Source organism: Schistocerca nitens, chromosome 2, assembly GCF_023898315.1.
Source record: "Schistocerca nitens isolate TAMUIC-IGC-003100 chromosome 2, iqSchNite1.1, whole genome shotgun sequence".
Classification (NCBI taxonomy): Eukaryota; Metazoa; Arthropoda; class Insecta; order Orthoptera; family Acrididae; genus Schistocerca; species Schistocerca nitens.
Window position 1 is genome coordinate 317087371 of NC_064615.1, and position 22302 is coordinate 317109672.

The following is a 22302-nucleotide window of genomic DNA, read 5'->3' on the forward strand; positions in this document are numbered from 1 at the left end:
CTGTTTTATTTTGTTAATAGACTTTAGCACTGAAAGAGAGCTGATTCAAATCCAGAAGAATTTGGCGCACTTGAGTATTGCAAGTGCAGCTGTTTCTCTCATGCATCTAATGCAGGACGCTTCAGACTTGTGGTGTTCTTACAACATGCCTTTCTATGTCGTCCACGACGGCAACTGGCAAACAGCAGCCATCCTCAAGGTTGTATCTGTACCTTGGATAACTATGCGGTCTGTAACAAATTTTCAATGTTAGAATAGTGCCTTGCAATCTTATGCAGACTAATAATAGTAATAAAATGACTGCTGTAGATGACACGTTTCTTCATCTGCCCACTTTATAATCTCACCCCAGAATAGTTGACCTCTTAACATATATACATTCATATGTAAGCGTGTTAATTGCATATAACACCAAAGGTACCGATAAACAACCAAAACAGCACACTACGAAAAATTACACAACATGAAAATATAAGGAAAAATGACATAGTACGAAGGAACCAAACAATCAGTCTAAATTATTCTGAGAACAACCATCAGAACTGCTGTCTACAAAACTATGTGTACAAAACATTGACACTGTTTGATGCAAAGACAAATAGAATTTAGTATGGCTGTATTTGGGTCTGAGTATAATAATGCCGCTGTGAGTATTCACGTCAAAGTGCACTTAACACAATGGACGATAACAGATCGCAGGCATTGGTCCTCCTATGTCCAGAGTGGCTGCATACCGCTTGCACCAGCTAAATATAGCTGTTCCTCGACGATTACATCGCTGTGCTGGCCGTCTCAGCTCCATCTGCAAGGACGAAAAACATATGCATATTGAAATGGTTGTTTGTTGTTCTACCGAGTGGCTATAATTAAAGCGCAGCCACCAACAGAGATCCAGTGTGGGTTGTAATAATCGTACGGCAGCGAATCTTGGTAGATGTTCTAATGCGTTATTGTGGATTTACGCTGGCAAAAAAAGTTCCAGTTTTGCCCATCAGATGCAAATCTGGAGCTGTGAAAACAAGAAACACGTATAGCAATGTTGCCATGTGTAATGCATTAGAAACAGTACGTGGTCAGAGAAGGTCAAAATAAGTGATAAAGACATAATGCTGATGTTATTATTAACAGCCGCTTGCACCATTTTTTCAATATGTGCACTGGAAACGTTGACGAGATTATGTACAGCGCCAGATTTGCACTTGGTGGCCAAATTTGGAACTAATTTTTTCTTGCTTAAATCGTTTCCAGATTGCCTTGGAATATTTACCAAGTTCCGCTGCCATACGATGATTACAGCCCACAGTGAACTTCTGTGAGACACCACCCAATAGTTTCCGAAACAGCTCAGCACAGCTTATAATTTCAAACAGTTTGTTTATTTCTGCTCTTGGTTTTGTAATTCGTCTTTAACACATAACATACAGCGTCACTGTTCACATATCAACTTTTCAGTACCTCATCTATTGTAGTTATCCCATGTCGGTTCCCTTTCTCTCTCTCTTTCTTCGCTAGCCATCTTTCTTCCTACAAAGACAATCAGCCACGGGACTTGCAGTGAAATCTTTGCTTAATGTTTGTTACTTATAAATACGTAATAATAATTATTCATTCTTTGATCATTTAGTACAATGATTTAAGTATTTCACTTTCCAGAGGGAAAGAATCTGTCTCACATAATGCAGATATACGGGTTGTAGCAGAACAGTACTCCCAGTCTTGTAGTGACTGTGCAGTAGAGGGTGTCTTGGGAAACAAATTTAGGGTAGCAACCCATGTCCAGAAGAGTATCAATGGACACTGTACAATGTCGAAGTCAGAGAGATCAACTCCTGCCGCTATACCACACCTTCACGCGTGATTCCACACGTCGATGAATGGGATTTGGAAATCCTGGCAATGGACTTAACAAGAATCATTAGGTTATATGTCGTCGGGTATGTCCACGTCTATCACAACAACGCTTGAGCGTACAAACTCATTTTTGAAGCCAAAGAGATGGTCTAGATGCAAACTTTTGGCCCTAGACTTCAATGCCGTGTGTGCTTTTGGATGACATTTCCAATTCTCAGTCTGTTTCCCAAAACACCGCTACAACCATTCAAAGTTTGTATTTTTCGTTTTGTTAAACCACATATAATTTATTTAACAAAGAAATCGGGCAACTTTTCAAAAAATGTTTATGTCTGCAAATGGCATGAGTATACTAATAAAGAGCCCAACAATATCCAGTACCGTCCACAATCCAGAGAGCAGTAGAACAGGTTTACAACTGATTTACAGCAAAACACTCCTCTCTTAAACTTAAAGAAACTCATATTACGCATTGATTGACTGTTCCGTCGTTTTTTGCTACAATATTTTATACATGATTAATGAAAAGACACAAAATACTGGTGTAATTATCTACAATATTTATTATTTCTTTCATAAACCGGTTTTCGACTGTTACGCCATCATCGGGTACAAATCTAAGAACGTGGTGCAGTGAAATTTTGTTGGATCAAAAATTTTAAATTAATGAGCCTACAGAGTATCCCCTTTTCTAGAGATGAAAAATGTTAGTGTTAGAATTAGGAACAAAATAAAAGCCATTATTTCAGTATAAATGCAATGTAAGATTATTTAACTGAGATAAAATAGGACACATTAACTGTAATTAATTAGTTACTGTGTCACATATTTTGTCTTAGTTAAATACACTAGTTTAAAATCTTTGAACCAACAAAATTTCATGTACTTGATGATGACCTAACAGCTGAAAACCGGTTTGTGAAACAAATAATAAATTCTGTAGAATATTACATCAGTGTTGTGTGCGTTATCATTCATAATCACAATATGCATTGCGAAACAAACAGGGATCACTTACGGGTGCCAGCAATTTTAATGGTTTTTCATAACTCCTATTACAGATTTCTTGGGACTGTGGAGGGGATTTAGTTGATAAAGATTTGATAAGGGACCGATATCTGAAATGCACTGTATATAAAATAAGTCTGAAGACCGCATCACCTTCAAATCTCCCGTTTCACTGTACCCACACAGCAAACACAAATGAGATCTGACGTGTGTGTGCTATACAGGAGCCCAACTGCATAGTCAATGTTTCGAGAACTCGACGTCGGGTTCTCTTCTAATTTACGAAGGACGTCCTCTTCAAAATCTGTTTCCGCAGCTTTATTTGTGACTTCAGGAACGTCTAGGCAAATGAAGACAGAAAAATGAAGGAAAATGACGTTTGAACGGCAAAAGTCTTGTAATCGACGTAGTAAAATCTGGGAAAATTTGAGAGAATAATTTTCAGTGTTACATCCGAATTGACTCCTTACCAGTTGTAGTAAATAATCAATTGCTTTTGTTGGACTCTCGGCCTGGACATAAAGACACCTCTGTCTTTAGGATGACGACGGTAGGCCTACATAATGCGGATTCCACACAGAGCTAATAGTGAGATTCAGCCTCTCGATAAAAAAAAATGATCAATGTAAAACATTGTTAAAAATTGTCAGGTAGTATAATTTCCGACAGATCTTTGTCATTTCAGGTTAATTAGTGGAACAATATTGTTAAACTTGATTATTTTTGCGTAGTCAGTTTGCATCACATTTTACGAATTTGATCAAGTATGCATGGTATGAAGCACATATGCAGAACAATACCCACGACCATTACTTACTCCATTCCAGTTCTCTCTTCATTGTTAGCAAAATATAGGCTAGAATATTCAAAAATTATGAACTGCGCTACAAGCAAGAGTTGTTATAAAATGCAATATTTGTTGTTGTTGTAGTCTTCCGTCCGAATAATGGTTTGATGCAGCTCTCCACGCTACTCTATCCTATGCAAGTCTGTTTTCTCATCTGTATTCAATACCTCCTCATTAGTTACGTGAACTACTCGTCTCATCTTCAGCATTCTTCTGCAGCACATTTCAAACGTTTCTATTCTATTCTTGTCTAAACTATCCCTTGTTCACCTTCCATACAACAACAAATTAAAGCCCCAATTGTTGGAAGTAGCCTGTAATGTAGCATCGAACGCTGCATTGGTTTTGTCTCCTTAGATAATCACTTGGGTAGCAATTCCATCTGCAACAGTTTAGCTGTCGATATGAAATGTTAGTTGTTAAAAAATTCATGATTTCAGACGTTTTTGGTATGGTGTAAGTGCTTAAAATTCACGTGTGTGCACTCAAAACTTAGCGCTATGCGGCGCTACCTCGTCTTGTCACAACTACGTCTGCTTATTTGCCTATTCGCGCTGGGCACGAGAGGCTGTAAAAACCTGATATAATCGTTTCTTAGTGCGGCAAAAATGAGTAACATTAACATTAAAAAATATTTTCAGTGTGCCTAGCAGCTAAAACTGTGACAGTGCATTTCTTTCTTTGTATTCTTCATGTGCGTGAAAATTTTCAGGGTAGGTTTGGCATGTCAGATTGGACCAACTACTTGCCAGGCCTCTCACGTGCGTACGTGCTGCGGTCTTTAGCGAATATGGTATGTGATGTCATAATTACAACAGGGACTGACAACTGCACCTCTTCTCAGTTTGTGAGCGTACAGTGACGAGGAAGATTTGACAATTAATTGATCTTCAAACTTATTTTATATTCAAACGGTTAATTCCGGGACACGAGTTTCTTATCAAAACTTTATCTACTAAGTACCCTCTATAGTGTAGAGATGTCAGTAACAGGAATTGTACACACAATAATTGATTATCCGTAAGTGTAATTTCTAGGCAACTAGATGGATAAGAAACCAGCGTTGCGCCAGCACAATGGGTAAGTTAGCCAAAAAGCTCAGCTCGCCCTGCTTTGCACTGAAATACAATAACACTTTTACAAAGCTGAGAACTGAATATCTTGCTGAAGCTACTTCACGGAGCTGGGTGTTTTCTCTGCTTCTTACTGGTATGTTCAGTTAATACAAGGCTAATCCGGAAAAGTATTGTTACAGGAATTGTTTGAAGTGCAAAAAATGAATTTATTTTAATAAAGTTTACATTGTAATAAAAGTCTTGCATTATTGTTCCACATAATCACCATTTACCTCAATACATTCTGTCATCCATGGGACGAGTTTTTAGATTGCTGTGCCATAGACGTCTCCCGCCGCCTTTTTTCATCCAGTTCTTCACTTCGATTTTCACCTCGTCGTTGCCGGAAAAGTGTTTCCCACGAAGGTGTTCCTTCAATTTAGTGAACAGTTGATAGTCAGTCGCTGCGAGATCGGGGCTGTGAGAGTGGTGCCTTAAAACATCCCAACCAAACGCAGTCAACAACTCTTTTGCTTCATTACCGGTGTGCGGACTCTCGTTGTCATGAAGGAGACAGACTCCCGTTGTCAGCCTCCCGCCACGTTTGTTCTGTATTGCTCTGCGAAGTTTCTTCATGGACTCACAATACCTACCAGCATTTATTGTTTCACCTCTTTCCAAAAAATCAACGAGCAAAACCCCTTTTCTGTCCCAAAACACTGGCACCATGAGTTTCCTCGCTGTTTGCTGGGTTCTGAATTTTTTGGCTGTAAGAGAAAGAGTATTGCGCCACCGGACTGTTGCCGTTTGCTCTCTGCAGTATGGCGATAAGCCCAAGTTTCATCTCCTGTCGCTATAGAGTTGAGAAAAGCCTCGCCTTCAGTCTCAAAACGGTCAACTCTGTTCATTTTGTGTTCTTCGGTAAGCAGCTTGGGCACCCATCGCGCACACAGCTTGCAATAATTTAGTCGATCACTCACGATTTCATGAACAACAAACAGTTCGTGAATGAACGCTACAGGTCATCTGGCTCGAAGCTGTTCTTGAAGCAACCGATTTGTAACGGTTCGCTGTGTAACTGTGGCGCCAACTGCTGCTCAGCCTGCTGCTGCATTTGCAGTTACGATGCGTCAAAGCGATACGCCGAACACGATAGCCTTCCTTCTCTGTAGTGCCACTTGGCTGTTCAGAGTCCGGTCTTCTTGCAACTGTACATTCCCGTGACTACTGCTGCCAGCAGTCATGTACAGTGGCTACATTCCTGCCAAGTCTTCCTGAAATATCGTAGAGGGAACATCCAGCTCGTGAGATGTTGATTATGGCGTCTTTGCCGCCTTAAAGGCAATCTTGACCAACATCAGTTCACAACGTCCAATCTCAAAGGTAGCTTGCGCTCTCGGCCGTTAAAGCATTTATTTAAAGCAGACTTGATTTCCATCTTCATAATAGCGCTACTAGCATTACTCTTATGAGAGTGGCGTGAAATCAGAATGGCCATCACCTATCAGATTGTAGAAACAAGCCTACCAACTTTCGTTTATGTCGCACAACTCCTTCGTGGTGTTGTGGTTTTTCCGTCAGTATAATTCCCAAGCAGGCTTCGTGTCCAGGATACAGAAAACGGATTTATATTCTGGCGCAGAAATGATGAAATGGTCGCTGGCGTCGAAATAGAAATATCCAAAGAGTGTAATATGAACCATTTCCTCTATAGTTTACCACAATATTTGGATTCAAGTTTATAACTCTGGTTAACCCTCTTGTTAAATAGTTAACTTTAACAATATATACGAGTGCTCTGATGATAGCGTTATGTTTGAAGTATATACTTTGTTAGCTTGAAGATGTACATGAAAGCAGCAAGCGAACATAATCCTTCCAGTGGCAGAGTTCGTCGACGACTTCAGTATTTTTTCTGGTTCAAATGAAAATATGAGCATAGGAAATGATTCATTACTCAGGCCGATAACTGGACCACAGCCGAAAGGATGAGCCATCCTGTCAAGCACATATTCCAACCAGCTGTCATCCACTTCACGATCGCTTGGGTTTCGGTTACAAATCTTGAGTTTCTTTATTGCTTACCACACATCAGACATCTTCGGATATGTTCATTTTCCGAATGACAACATTTTTGCCCCCTTTTTTTTTAAAAAAAAGTTAAAAAAGTGTCTTAGTTTGAGCATCTACCTTCCAGTATTGCAGATAATTTTCCAAAGGCGGTGAAACATTACACAGCTTAAGTGTCAGATATCGTTGCGCCGTCATTCTTGAAAAATCTGCATTCTACCACTTCACTGAGTTTCAAATCTGTTAGTCGTTTTGGGATACTGCAGTGTGTCGCATCATTTAATACACTACTGACCATTAAAATTGCTACACCAAGAAGAAATGCAGGTGATAAAGGGTATTCATTGGACAAATATATTATACTAGAACTGACATGTGATTACATTTTCACCCAATTTGGGTGCGTAGATCCTGAGAAATCAGTACCCAGAACAACCACCTCTGGCCATAATAAAGGCCTTGATACGCCTGGGCATTGAGTCAAACAGAGCTTGGACAGGTACAGCTGCCCATGCAGCTTCAACACGATACCACAGTTCATCACGAGTAGTGACTGGCGCATTGTGACGAGCCAGTTGCTCAGCCACCGTTGACCAGACGTTTTCAATTAGTGAGAGATCTGGAGAACGTGCTGGCCAGAGCAGCAGTCGAACGTTTTCTGTATCCAGAAAGGCCCGTACAGGACCTGTAACATGCGGTCGTGCATTATCCTGCTGAAATGTAGGTTTTCGCAGGGATCGAATGTAGGGTAGAGCCACGGGTCGTAACACATCTAGGCGCTACAGTCTGGAACCGCACGACCGCTACGGTCGCAGGTTCGAATCCTGCCTCGGGCATGGATGTGTGTGATGTCCTTAGGTTAGTTAGGTTTAAGTAGTTCTAAGTTCTAGGGGACTGATGACCTCAGAAGTTAAGTCCCATAGTGATCAGAGCCATTTGAACCATCATAACACATTTGAGATGTAATGTCCACTGTTCACAGTGCCGGGCCGTTGTGATCCAGCACGGCGTTCAGTATTACCCTCCTGAACCCATCGATTTCATATTCTGGTAACAGTCACTGGATCTCGACCACCGCGAGCAGCAATGTCGCCATACGATAAACCACAATCGCGATAGGCTACAATCCGACCTTCATCCAAGTCGGAAACGTGATGGTACGCATTTCTTCTCCTTACACGAGGCATCACAACAACGTTTCACCAGGCAACGCCGGTCAACTGCTGTTTGTGTATGAGAAGTCGGTTGGAAACTTTCCTCATGTCAGCACGTTGTAGGTGTCGCCACCGGCGCCAACCTTGTGTGAATGCTCTGAAAAGCTAATCATTTGCATATCACAGCATCTTCTTCGTGTCGGTTAAATTTCGCTTGTAATGGCCAGTAGTGTATTTGTGGAATACTTAGTAAACTAAGTGACCTGGGTCCGACTCTGGAACTTCAGCCATTGTATCCTCTATTAATTTTTTGTAGTTCCCTTTCTTGATTTTCCAAGGGTTATCGGGGAAATTTTCATGCATTACGTCTTCCCTCCTAACGCTAGGACAATAGGCTAATATGATTCATCCTAACGTGTCAAGTAGTAATGCCCAAGTTGATATTCACATCTGATTTAAGATAACCGGACACCCCGACGTAAGATGTGACGAGAGGCAAACACGCGAGTATAAAAGGAGGCAGGGAGTATTGTATTGTCAGCAGAGAAGCAGTAACAGGAGAACGTGTGGGTCACGAGCGCTAAGTGACTTCGAACGTGGACTAGTCATGGTTGTCACACGAGTAGCAGTTCCATCAGGGACATTCCAACCCTTCTAAAGCAGCTCATGTCGACTATTGCTGATGTGGTTGTGAAGTGGAAACGTGCTGGAACAATCACAGCTAAACCAGCACCAGGCAGATCTCGTGTACTAATGGACAGGGACCACCGAGCATTGACGGGGTGGCTGTAAAAAATCGCATGAAATCACAGGAAGGAGTCATTCGTGAGCAGAAAGGTGCTGCCAGCAGTCCACTAGCACAATGACTGTGTGTATGAAGCTAAAAATAATGGGATGTAGTGGTCGAGCAGCTCCTCGTGATCCATACATTTCTGCAGTCAGTGCTAAGCTACCCTCGAGCTGATGTAAAGAGCGACGGCAGTGCACAGTGGATGACTGGAAACTAGTGATTTGGAGTGATGAATCACGCTATACCCTGCGGCAGTCCGATGGAAGTGCTTGTGTACGGGGAATCCCTGGAGAACGTTACCTGCCATCATGCGTAGTACCATCAGAGAAGTACGGAGGAGTTAGCGTTACGGTATGGTGGTGTTTTTCATGGGAAGGATATGGTCCCTTATTCCGTTTAAGAAAACGTTAAATGCGAAGGCTATGAAAACATAGTAAAGCATTGTGTAGTGTGTAGAGCGGAGGAACATTTCAAATAGTTCAAATGGCTCTAAGCACAATGGGACTTAACATCTGAGGTCTCAGTCCCCTAGACTTAGAACTACTTAAACTTAACTAACCTAAGGACATCACACACATCCATGCCCGAGGCAGGATTCGAGCCTGCGACCGTAGCAGCAGCGCGGTTCCGGACTGAAGCGCCTAGAACCGCTCGGTCGCAACTGCCGGCAGGAACATTTCAGAGACAATGATTGTTTGTATGAACATAACAACGCAGGCTGTCATGAAGCAGCATTTGCGGGGCAATGGTTTGTGGACAGTAACATTACAGAAATGGACTGGCTACCGGAGTCCCATCCCAGACCCAATGGAACACCTTTTGGGATGGATTAGAGCAGGGGTCTCCAAACTTTTTAGTCCGCGGGCCACATTGACTCCTCCACGAAGTCATAAGGGCCAAGATCTACCTGTTGTTGTGGTCTTCAGTCCTGAGACTGGTTTGATGCAGCTCTCCATGCTACTCTATCCTGTGCAAGCTTCTTCATCTCCCAGTACCTACTGCAACGTACATCCTTCTGAATCTGCTTAGTGTATTGATCTCTTGGTCTCCCTCTACGATTTTTACCCTCCACGGTGCCTTCCAATGCTAAATTTGTGATCCCTTGATGCCTCAAAACATGTCCTACCAACCGATCCCTTTTTCTAGTCAAGTTGTGCCACAAACTTCTCTTCTCCCCAATCCTATTCAATACCTCCTCATTAGTTACGTGATCTACCCACCTTATCTTCAGCATTCTTCTGTAGCACCACATTTCGAAAGCTTCTATTCTCTTCTTGTCCAAACTAGTTATCGTCCACGTTTCACTTCCATACATGGCTACACTCCATACAAATACTTTCAGAAACGACTTCCTAACACTTAAATCTATACTCGATGTTAAGAAATTTCTCTTCTTGAGAAACGCTTTCCTTGCCATTGCCAGTCTACATTTTATATCATCTCTACTTCGACCATCATCAGTTATTTTACTCCCTAAATAGCAAAACTCCTTTACTACTTTAAGTGTCTCATTTCCTAATCTAATTCCCTCAGCATCACCCGACTTAATTTGACTACATTCCATTATCCTCGTTTTGCTTTTGTTGATGTTCATCTTATATCCTCCTTTCAAGACACTGTCCATTCCGTTCAACTGCTCTTCCAAGTCCTTTGCTGTCTCTGACAGAATTACAATGTCATCGGCGAACCTCAAAGTTTTTACTTCTTCGCCATGAATTTTAATACCTACTCCGAATTTTTCTTTTGTTTCCTTTACTGCTTGCTCAATATACAGATTGAATAACATCGGGGAGAGGCTACAACCCTGTCTCACTCCTTTCCCAACCACTGCTTCCCTTTCATGCCCCTCGACTCAAATAACTGCCGTCTGGTTTCTGTACAAATTGTAAATAGCCTTTCGCTCACTGTATGTTATCCCTGCCACCTTCAGAATTTGAAAGAGAGTATTCCAGTTAACATTGTCAAAAGCTTTCTCTAAGTCTACAAATGCTAGAAACGTAGGTTTGCCTTTTCTTAATCTTTCTTCTAAGATAAGTCGTAAGGTCAGTATTGCCTCACGTGTTCCAACATTTCTACGGAATCCAAACTGATCTTCCCCGAGGTCGGCTTCTACCAGTTTTTCCATTCGTCTGTAAAGAATTCGCGTTAGTATTTTGCAGCTGTGACTTGTTAAACTGATAGTTCGGTAATTTTCACATCTGTCAACACCTGCTTTCTTTGGGATTGGAATTATTATAGTGGGATTTATTTATTTATTTCGAGTCAAAAACATTACAACAATATTTACAATATATACAATATAACAAATCAGGTCAAATCATAAAAGAACAAACTAAACGGTATTAGCCCAAAATTGTGCAACGGCAGCAGCATTGTCTGAAACATCAACAAGCTCTTGTGTGGAACATGATACAGGACATCTAGGACAGTTAATTAAATGTTTGGTTGTCTGTTCTTCTCCGCAGTCACACAAGGTGGAAGATTCCTTCATGAAGCCCCATTTAAACAGGTTGTCCTTAGTTCGTCCGACGCCACTCCTGAGCCGATTTAGAGACTTCCACACTGTCCAGACTTGATTTCCACCAGGAGGAAGGGTCTCAGAAGGAGTCATCCAATCATTGCTGTCAGATTTTGCTGTCCACTGAGATAGTCTGGCTGCTCCAGTCCGACCGGTGAGGGGTGTAGTAGTTCTCATAAAGCTCCTCCTAGATTTGAGTCTACTAATTGGTGGCTGGTATCCATGTAGCAGGTGATCGGTGTTATGATCTGCTTTATGTCTCTCAAGTTTGGCTGCGACTTCACGCCTTATGTCTGGAGGAGCAATACCTGCTAGTTTATGGAGTTTATCAATAGGTGTAGCTTTGAGGCATCCCGTTACTGTCCTGCAGGTTTCGTTCAGTGCCACATCAACCTGCTTTGCATGAGATGACTTGTACCATACAGGACATGCGTATTCAGCTGCGGAATAGCACAAGGCCAAGGCTGATGTTCTTAGTAGTTTGGGATCTGCACCCCAAACGCTGCCAGTGAGCTTCCGCAGGATGTTGTTACGAGCAGCAACTTTCTGCTTAGTGTTAGTGCAGTGTTTTCTGTAGGTCAACGTTCGATCTAAGGTGACACCCAGATATTTGGGGTAGAAACAATGTTCAAGCTCTTGATCTTCCCAACACACTGTAAGTTTTCTGTAGGCCTCTCGATTGCGTAGGTGGAAAGCACAAACTTGAGTTTTAGTAGGGTTCGGTCTTAAGTTATTGACTCTGTAGTACTCAGATAGGTCCTTGAGAGCAACAGTAAGCTGGTTTTCTACTGTGTCAAAATCTCTGGCTTGTGTGACTAAGGCAAGATCATCTGCATAGATGAAACTCTTTGTAAGAGAAGGTTGAGGCTGGTCATTTGTAAATATGTTGAACAATATGGGGGAAAGGACACTACCCTGAGGCAAGCCATTCCTTTGACTTCTCCATCTACTCCTTCTTCCTTGGAACTCCACATAGAATCGCCGGTTTTCCAAAAGTGTCTGCACAGTTCTGGTGAAATTAATGTCTCTAGTGATGTAGTAGACTTTGTGCAATAATTGTCGATGTTGAATGGTGTCATATGCTGCTGTGAGATCCACGAAGACAGCCCCGGAAATGTATCCTTTTTCATATCCCTCTTCAATATGTTCAGTCAGATTAAGGACTTGTGCTGTACAATTCTTTCCAGGTCGGAAACCTGCTTGTTGAGGTATGAGTTGTTTTTCAACAATGGGAGTGAGTCTATTTAGTAACATTCTTTCATAGATTTTATACAAATGGCAAAGGAGCGAAATCGGTCGGTAGTTCTTGGGATCAGCTGCACCCTTTCCAGGTTTTAGTAAGGGAATAACTTTAGTTTTCCTCCAGATGGCAGGGATCTGTTTCCGCTTCAGGCAACCATTATAGAATTGTAGAAGCCATCTTTCCGTGATGGGACCAAAATGTTTAATTTGCTCAATCATTAGGTCGTCTAGACCAGGCGCTTTACCATTTTTGCATTTCTGAATTGCGGTTCTAAGTTCTTGTAAGGTGAAGTCATTGGATAGGTGGTTGTTTTCACGTTCAGGTTCTCTTTTGAGTTTTGTTCTATCTTTAGAACAATTGACCCTGCCATTCTGAATTAGATGATGAGCAATTTGATCTGGTGCAATGTTTGCATGGCCATGGTTGTGGACAGGGTCGTTGTTCAGGCGTCGCAGCAACTGCCAGGCTTTCTGACTGCTTTTAGACATATCAAGGTTCTCGAGTAACTCTATCCATCGTTCTTTTTTGGATTTGGCTAAGGCTGAGGATAAATTTTGGCCAGCAGTTAAAGTTTCAATGCTGTAAGGATTATCATTGAAAAGTTGGATATAGTTATGTAGATGCTTCACGGATTCTTCTGTCAAGCCAGGTATGTAGTTAACTCGACAGCCTCTGGGAGTTGAGAGTCTTGAGCATCTTTTCACGGCTTCTACAAACTCATCATAGTTGGAAACTGAGGGTTCTATGCGTGAAACTTCTGAGTCAAGGAGATCAGCAAACTTCTGCCAGTCTGCTTTCTTGAAATTGTATCGCCTTCGGAATGATGTGATTCTAGGAGTAATGGCTGCAAACACTTGGCAGCCTATGGGGCGGTGTTGAGTATTTGGTATCGGATTTAGAACAGTTTTTCTGCATTGGTGAGCTATGTTCTCGCTAACAAAAATTAAGTCGGGGTTATACCCACGTTTCCAACGCCCACTGTTAAAAGATGGTGGGAGTTTATTATCATGGACAAGATTAAGATGGTTGGTTTCAGCCCAAGTCAAAACTGCTTCACCATTACTGTCGTCCTCAACATAACCCCAAACACTGCTATGACTATTGAAATCTCCAACAATAAAGTGAGCTTGTTGATTGGAGTAGTTGTCTGTAGGTGAAAATTGGAAATCTGTTCCTGGGGGTTTGTAAATTGACGACACAATACAACCATTCAGTTCTACAGACAGTATTTCAATATTGTTGAATTCTGTAAGTGAGGTAGAGAGAACAGCTATATCGTTCCTCACAAAGATAGCACTGCCATATTGTCTATGGGGTCGCTCAACTGCCAGTTTCATCCCAAGGATTTTTGGTCTTCTCATGGTGTCATCTCGATGGGTTTCTTGTATACATAAAATATCACACCTAGGTTCCTTGGCAATATGTTGCAGGAGTTCTTCTTTGGCAACAGACAATCCTTCTATGTTAATTGATACAATCACCCCCATAGTGGGATTAAAGTATCCTAGCACTCGATGAACACATTAATGTAAGGCTAAAGGAAAGATGAAATCGCAAAAATCTAAGGTTATGGGAATAGCCAGGACTGAAACGAACTACGATTTTTATTTAATTACATAATTTTGATTGTTGGACGTACCTGATCGAAATTCTGGCCTATTTTATTCTGGTGTATTTTATTCTGGCGAATTTCACCGACAAAAAAGTATGTCACTGCACATTCTTCACGAAAGCGTCCTGCAAAGTTAACGAAATCTCAAAATCATTGTTAGCAACAGTATTACTGCGAGATGTGACAGAGGTAGAGTATGACAACGCATTGTTATTTCAAGCGGCGCAACAATAAGTTTAGTTATGTTGTCTTGTAGAGAGTATCAGAGCCAGAGCATATATTTGATAGTTCTGTTGCGTGATTGTGTCTATGTTGCGAGTGTCTCACGAGTTTTTTAGTGTTTTATGCGCTGTACTAGTAGGTGAGAAGACGAAGTGTGGGACAATTCAAAGTTTGAATTCGAAGAGACAAGGAAAATCTGAAAATCGAAATACGTATAGCACGACTTGAGTATTTTTTCACTGTATTTTTTAATGGAACTACAGTGTAATCGTGAGTATTTAATTTAGAAATTAAAGTACCTTAAAAATAAATTCATTGCATTTTGTTTAGGCAGACTACTCCCTAGTTTTATTAGTATTAAATAGCACAATTTTATTTTCAGGTTACAATCTTTTGTGAAGTTCTGTGCAAATATGGAAAAGAAACGAAAAATTGAAAATGAATGTGGAATTTTTAAAGAGCAGTGAGGATGTCAATATTTCGTGGTGGAGTTAAGCAACAAACCAATGTGTATTATTTGCAATCAAGCCATATCAGTCTTCAAAGAATACAATATAAAACGTCATTATGAGACTAAGCACTCTCAGAATTACTCCAAGTTTACAGGATGCGAACTATTAGAAATGTATGAGTCTCTGACACGCCAGCTAAAAACCCAGCAGTCGCTGTTTAAGAAAGTAAATGCTGAACAACATGCAGCAACTCGTCCTAGTTTCCGTGTTGCTCATTTAGTAGCGAAACAGTGCGAGCCATTTACCGACGGTGAATTAATTGAGAACTGCATTATTGCAACAGCAGAAGAAATGTGTCCAGAAAAAGTTAATTTATTTAAAAACAAAAGTTTGTCGGCAAAAACTGTGGCTCGAAGAATAGATGACATTGCACAATCTTCAGTGGAAGAAATTAAAATGTATTACAACTGATGGTGGCAAAAATATGTGTGAGAAAAATAAAGTTGTTGTTGCCGTCCTTTCTAAGGCCGTAGAAAATGACGGTGGCTCAAAACCATTAGTAGTGCATTGTATTATTCACTAACAGTCTTTGTGTGGAAAACATTAGATATGTCAGGAGTTTTAAAGCCAGTTATTTCAACTGTTAGTTATATCAGATCCCATGCACTCAGTCATCGCCAGTTCCGCGAGTTTCTTGAAGATATTGAGGAAAGCGACTTGCCATATTATACTGCAGTGCGCTGGCTTAGCTGCGGTAAACTTATGACCCGTTTTTTTGAACTTCGAACAGTAATTGAAATTTTTTTGAACGAAGGGAATCACCCTCTGGCTGAGTTACAGAACCGTGAGTGGTTATGGAAGCTAGCATTTTATACAGACTTAACTAAACATATGAATGACCTTAATTTAAAATTGCAAGGTGAAAACCAGCTTTGCCTGATTTATACACGCATGTTAAGTCTTTTCGACAAAAGATTGCTTTGTTTCAATCTCAGTTGAACGAAGTATGCTTCACGCATTTTAATACATGCCAAACATTCAGTCAGCAAACTGAGATTCCCTTTCCTGTAACTTTCGCAATTGAAGCTTTGGGCGCTTTAAAAATTAATTTTGAATCACGTTTTTGAGACATCAATGCAAATTCAAACGATATCAAGATATTTCAAAATCCCTTTGACGTCGATATAGAAGCGTTACCAGCAGAACTTCAGTTTGAAATTATTGATTTGCAATGTAGCGACTTTTTGAAAGAAAAACATTCAAAGTCAACATTACTGGAATTTTGTAAGTGTCTTCCATCCACACATTTTCCAAATTTACTTAAATTTATCCGTGAATTTTTTCCGCTTTTGGCACTACTGATTTGTGTGACAAAGCTTTCTACAAAATGAAACATGCAAAAAGTATTTACAGATCAAAATTAAGTGATGGGCATTTGAAGTCGCTGATGATTATCTCTACCAGTAAACTTGATCCACAACTGGAGCTAATTATGAAAGGAAAAGTTACAGCTACATAAAAGTCACTAATTATCACTAAGATGTTAAATTTCTTAACGTGAATACTCTAACACTGTGAGTTTTCAAGATATAAATTAATTACAGGTATTTGTATACATCAGTTACTAAATATCCAATATCGTTATGTACACCAGGTATTGTATTTTCTTTAAATTGCATTTAAATAAAAATATTTTATACGATTTACTTGCTATGCGTATTTTATAACGTAATCGAAAGAAAGTGAAACCTCGCTTAAGAAGCATCTTCCATAATGATTGATTACTAAGGCTAGTCGCCGAAGTGGCGTCCATTTGAAAGACTTGCACCAGACTCGTGAGTAGAACAAAATGCAAAGAATTTTTTTACTTAAAATGTTTTCGCCAAACTAGTCTGTTAACCGTTCTTTTTTTCACTATCGCACGGAGAATGGTCTGTCTGTTTATTGTGGATAGCCTCAAGTTTAACCACGACCTTCCGCTTTGTAAAGATAGAGCTCCGACAATGTCGCGGTGTATTGTCGCGATAGGCCTCGAAACGAAATTGTTGGCAGTATAGGTACCACCTCAAATATGTTCGTACAAATTAAAGAGTACTTATGACAACAAACAGAAATGTGTAAATATGCAATCCATACGCAAAGCAGCAAATATGTATCTTACACAATAAACAGGTCATTAGCATCATATCAGCATAAGCAAATAAATGTTCATACGTAACCTTAATAAGTAAATATGAAGGCGCAAGCAGATAAATCACAAAGTATATCTTACATACATAACCACAGTCAGCACAATTAATCAGTTGTCAATTACAATTTAAATAAATAAGCACAGCAGGCACATAATAAAAAAATTTTGACATCAGTGAAAGAGCAGTGCAGCCAAGCGATGCATAATATACATAAGTAACAACCCTGTTCATTAATCAATAATTGTCAAAAGCAGCAAATGTACACAAGCACGTCGCTTCACAAGTAAATTCATAGAACATAAAATTAGCACAAAGTATGAATCACGTAATCGCAAGCAGCAAATTACATCTAAAATACGTACCTACGTGTAAATATGTTACCTGAAAAATAAACTCAATTAATCGTTACCTTTTTAGTTTATTAGTTTCATCTTCGAAATTACATTCTTCCTGAAATTTTCTCCATAGTAAGTCGTCTTAACGTCGGACATGCACAGAATTTACCTGAAGGTCTTAAATATTTTATACAACCGTATCCTGAAAAATACTGAACGTTAATAACATAATTTATAAAGTCACCATAGCTTTATACTGAATTTAGTCGGAGAAATTAGACTGTGTATTTGTTTACGTCTGTCAGTGCATTCGCACTGAGCGCTCGATCAGCTGTAGACGCGTGACGTAGAAGGTGATTGTTTGCGGTCAACGACTGCCTTGTGCGGCGCGCAGACTGACTGTTGCTTTGAGTATGTGCCGCCGCCAAAACACAGCGCGGTATCCTTGTATTCTCAGCATGTTTACGTATAACTGTTGGTTTCTCAAAAGTATGTCATTCCACAAAAATTTTTACGTTCGATATATGATGTATTCCCTTAGAGCGCCGAGATTTAAGAGTTTCTACTTCAACAGTGTTATCATGAATAATTTTGAGAACTCTATACGGACCGTTATAAAGCAGAAAAAATTTGCGACACAAGCCTTTTCCTTTATGAGACAAACGGTGGGACTTAATTAATACCTTCTGACCAACTGACAAAGTTTTTAAACGACCAGGACGCTTAGCTGATTTCTCTCTTCTAGCAGCCGCAGATGCAATATTTTGTAGAGCCAGGTTGACAACTTCAGAATGCCGCAGTTTCCGTGAAGGCGGAAAAGGAACGATTTCAGAAATGCGATTTGTTGGTACTTTATTTTTTAATATCAATAGAGGCGGTAAAGAAGTTGAGTCATTTGGAAGTTCATTCAGAATGTTTTGAAAAATATGAAGATACTGATCCCAAGTTCTGTGATTCTGATGACAATAAAGACGGCACAATTTATTGATTTCCTTCATCCATCTTTCTGAAGCATTAGATTGAGGGTGAAAAAGTGAAATAAAAATTGGTTTAATCTTACGACGCCGTAGAGTACGAAGCCAAATTTTAGAGAGAAACTGTGATCCATTATCTGATATAACCTTATCAACATGACCAACTTCTTTAAGAAAATGTTTGATGAAAGCATTAGATACTGAACGAGCTGTTGCTTTGCGTAAAGGTGTAAAACACACATATTTTGATGTCAATTCCACTGCTACGTAAATGTGCGCAAAACCATTAGTAGAACGAACCACTGGACCGAACAAATCGACTGCAGCCATGTCCTTTAATTTCGCTGGAATGATAGGAAACAACGGTGCTCTGTGAGAAACAGTTGGCGGCTTAGCCTTTTGACATAATTTGCATTTGGCAAGAACAGAACGAATACGTTTCTCCATATTACTGAAGTAGCAATTTTCTCGTAATTTATGAAAGCATTTTCTGGGACCGAAGTGCGCATAACTGAAATCTGTGTGCCAAATCAATTTATTGACCCACTCATCAGGAATACAAACTAACCAAACAGAGTTGTCGACCGATTTTCGTTTGAAAAGAATATCATTGCGAACTAAATAATACTGTCTGATCGCTATGCTTTCCTTTCTCCTCCACTTCTCCTTAATGTCCTTCCAGATTGGATCCTTGTTTTGCTCCTTAGCGATGTCCTGGAGCGAAGACGAAATAAAGTTCTCAAACGCAACACCTTGAATGTACATCAAACAATAATGGTTTTCTTTACAGTCCTCTTCAGCACTTTGTTTCAAACTCATAGGTGCACGTGATAAAGCATCAGCAACAATATTTGAAGATCCCTGTATGTAAACGATACTAAAATCAAATTCCTGTAGGTACAACGCCCATCGTGACAATCTGCCATGAGTTAATTTTGTCGACATAAGAAATTCCAAAGCTCGATGATCAGTGTAAACCTTAGTATGTCTACCGAACAAAAATGTGCGAAATTTTGTGAAGGCCCAAACAACAGCCAAAGCTTCAAGTTCCGTAATCGAATAATTCTTTTCGGATTTAGAGAGAACACGACTTCCAAATGTAATAGTCTTCTGTACTACAACGCCGTTTTCTTCTATCTCTTGATATAAATGTGCACCTAGGCCTTTGTATGATGAGTCCGTCGCCAAACAAAAATCTTTAGATAAATCCGGACGTGAAAGAAGTGGAGCAGCAACTAAAGCATCACGAAGTTGTTCAAATTCTGACTGAGCTTCCTCATCCCAACACCAATTAGAATTCTTTCCAGATAGTTCACATAAACGAGGTGTGGCCAAATTGTCCAATCTAACAAAGCGTCTAAGAAAATTACAGACACCAAGGAAACTACGAACATCACGTTTTGTAGTAGGAACAGCATAATTACGAATAGCGTCTAGTTTCTCTGGATCAGGAAGAATACCTTCTGTAGAAATAATGTGACCGAAAAATTTCACCTGAGAACGACCAAATTCAGATTTTTCCAAGTTCACTGTCATGCCAACTCGTGCAAAAATACGTAATAATGAATCCAAAATTTTGTTATGCTCACTCCAAGAACGTTTAGCAATAAGAATATCGTCAACATATGAAGTAATATTGTCACGAAGATAATCAGGTAAAATTTCGTTTAAACTACGAATGAATGCTGCAGAAAATATAATAAGTCCAAACGGTAATTTCCAAAGTCACTTTTGGGTCAAACAGTCAAATCCGGTTATTCTTTAACTACTGTCTAGATAGATGGATAGTAGAAGAGTTGTTTTTATAGATGCAAAGAATAGTGAAAGAGTAGGCAGCGGTGCAGAAAACTAAAAGGGAAATAGCACCACTACAGCTCGGGGCCCTGTGAACGCTACGGCACATATTCACTTAGTGTAGTGAATCCCCTGAGGACATTAATAGCTGCACATAAATTTCAGTTTGTGACTTAGTGGCAAATTCGGCGGAAGTGCGTACGTAAATTGATCCAACCATGAACATGGACGTATGTCATTCCTAGAATTGCAAAAGATCTTAAATTTCCGAACAGTCAAGAAGTGTTTATAGTCAACGTTTTCGCCTCGTGGCGACAAAGACCTACCGCGTCTGTCCCAGTTTGAATGTCGATTATTGTCAAGTTCGAGCGCCTGGCGCTCTCTTGTTGGATCCCGTAAATGAAACAAATTGCTTTCTTCAAACCCTTCTGCTATCTGTGATTCTAAATTTCTTCTACTGTCTTTTCCTATAATTTCGCCTTCGATTTGTTTGACTTGCTTTCGTAATGCCTCAACTTCCCTTTTAACACGTTCATTAAATTTTCCCTGATTTTCAACATGTTTATTTATGTTCTGGTACTCTTCGGTTTCTGCATATGGTAATGGAGCTGTGTCATCTGAATCTCTATCCCCATTTAAGCTAAGACTTATCAATTTATCTGAAATCTCCTCATCTCTTTCCAATAAGTTTACGTCTTCCGTAAGTGTCGCGACTCGGGTTTCAGTGTTGACACATTTGGTAGTTAACTGTTCATATTGTTGTGTTAGATTATTTATTCTGTCATTTGGTACGGATTCCTCGATTCTCTCAAATATTTCTTCCTTATCGTGTGCACATTGTAAATTTAACTCTGAAAATTTCTGCACTATCACGCGATCTCTTTCCTCCTGTTCTCTATCCTGTTCCCTTTGTCTAATCTCTACTGCAATTAATCTATTATTGTGAGCATTCAAAATCGGTTGTACTTCTTCTCTGATTTCTTTCTTTAATTCATCTTTCATGTTTTTGAAACATGTCCCTATTCGTGAGTCTAACCGTGTTTCCATTGTTTCCATCTCTGTTTCTAGCCGTGTTGCCACCGTTTTCAATTCAGATCCTAACTGTGATCCCAATGAGTCTAACCGTGTTTCCATTGTTTCCCTATTAGTTTCTAATCGTGTTGCCAAATTCCCATCTGTGATCCCAGTGATTCCATTGTTCCCTTTTGTGAGTCTAACCGTGTTACCACTGTTTTTAATTCAGATCCCAAATTTAATATTGCACTCATCAACTGCTGCATTTCTTCTGTCGTTAACCACGTAATCTGAGAATTTTTCGATTGTGAAAAATTTTGAACTGTTTCCGGACTATTTTCCCGACTTATTATATTGTTTTCCACTTCATTATTCATCATCCTGCTCTCCTGTGTTGGCGAGTTCGCCATGTCAACAATTTCGTTATTCTGACTATTCATCATTTTTGCCTGTTTCATCGATCGCGTAATCAATTACAAAACATACAAAACTCGTCACTATATGAAAATTACACACAATGACACTTTATCTCCAACAATACCATTCACACGAAATGTTACCCTCAAACACGATTAATCGAACAATTGAAATAATTGCACTAAATTGTCAAACGCGTATACAAGACAACAAAATTAAATTCTGAAAAAAATACCATTAGAAGAATGACAATTACCAAATCTACACATGCAAAATAGACTACAATTACTAAACTACAAATTACTACAACAATACTACTGTCTACTATTTTTAGAATCAGAAGAATTCCAAAGGACGATCCGAAGCAGCGGTCGCCACGTGCATGGGGGCTCAATTAAAATAAAATGCAAATAATTTTAATTTTTTGATTTAGTAGCTGTCTGTCCGATTACGAAGTCTCGTAAACGGTTGGCCCTGACTAGTATTATTACGCAATCTGACTGCATAGAACAACAACAAAGAATGAAATGGAAATTTTCATTAACACAATTAATTAATTAAGTCCCCAGCAACTATAAAACCTACGAAACCAAAGCACAAGTGTAACTGTTCTGTGTGTGGAAGTATGACTCAACGTACGCATCTGGCACGGTTCTTCTTCAACAACACAAGAAATTTTAAATATCATTTATACTGAATTAATTAAAGGAAATAGAAATACCATAATTACTCAAGAAAACCAGAATTACACTCT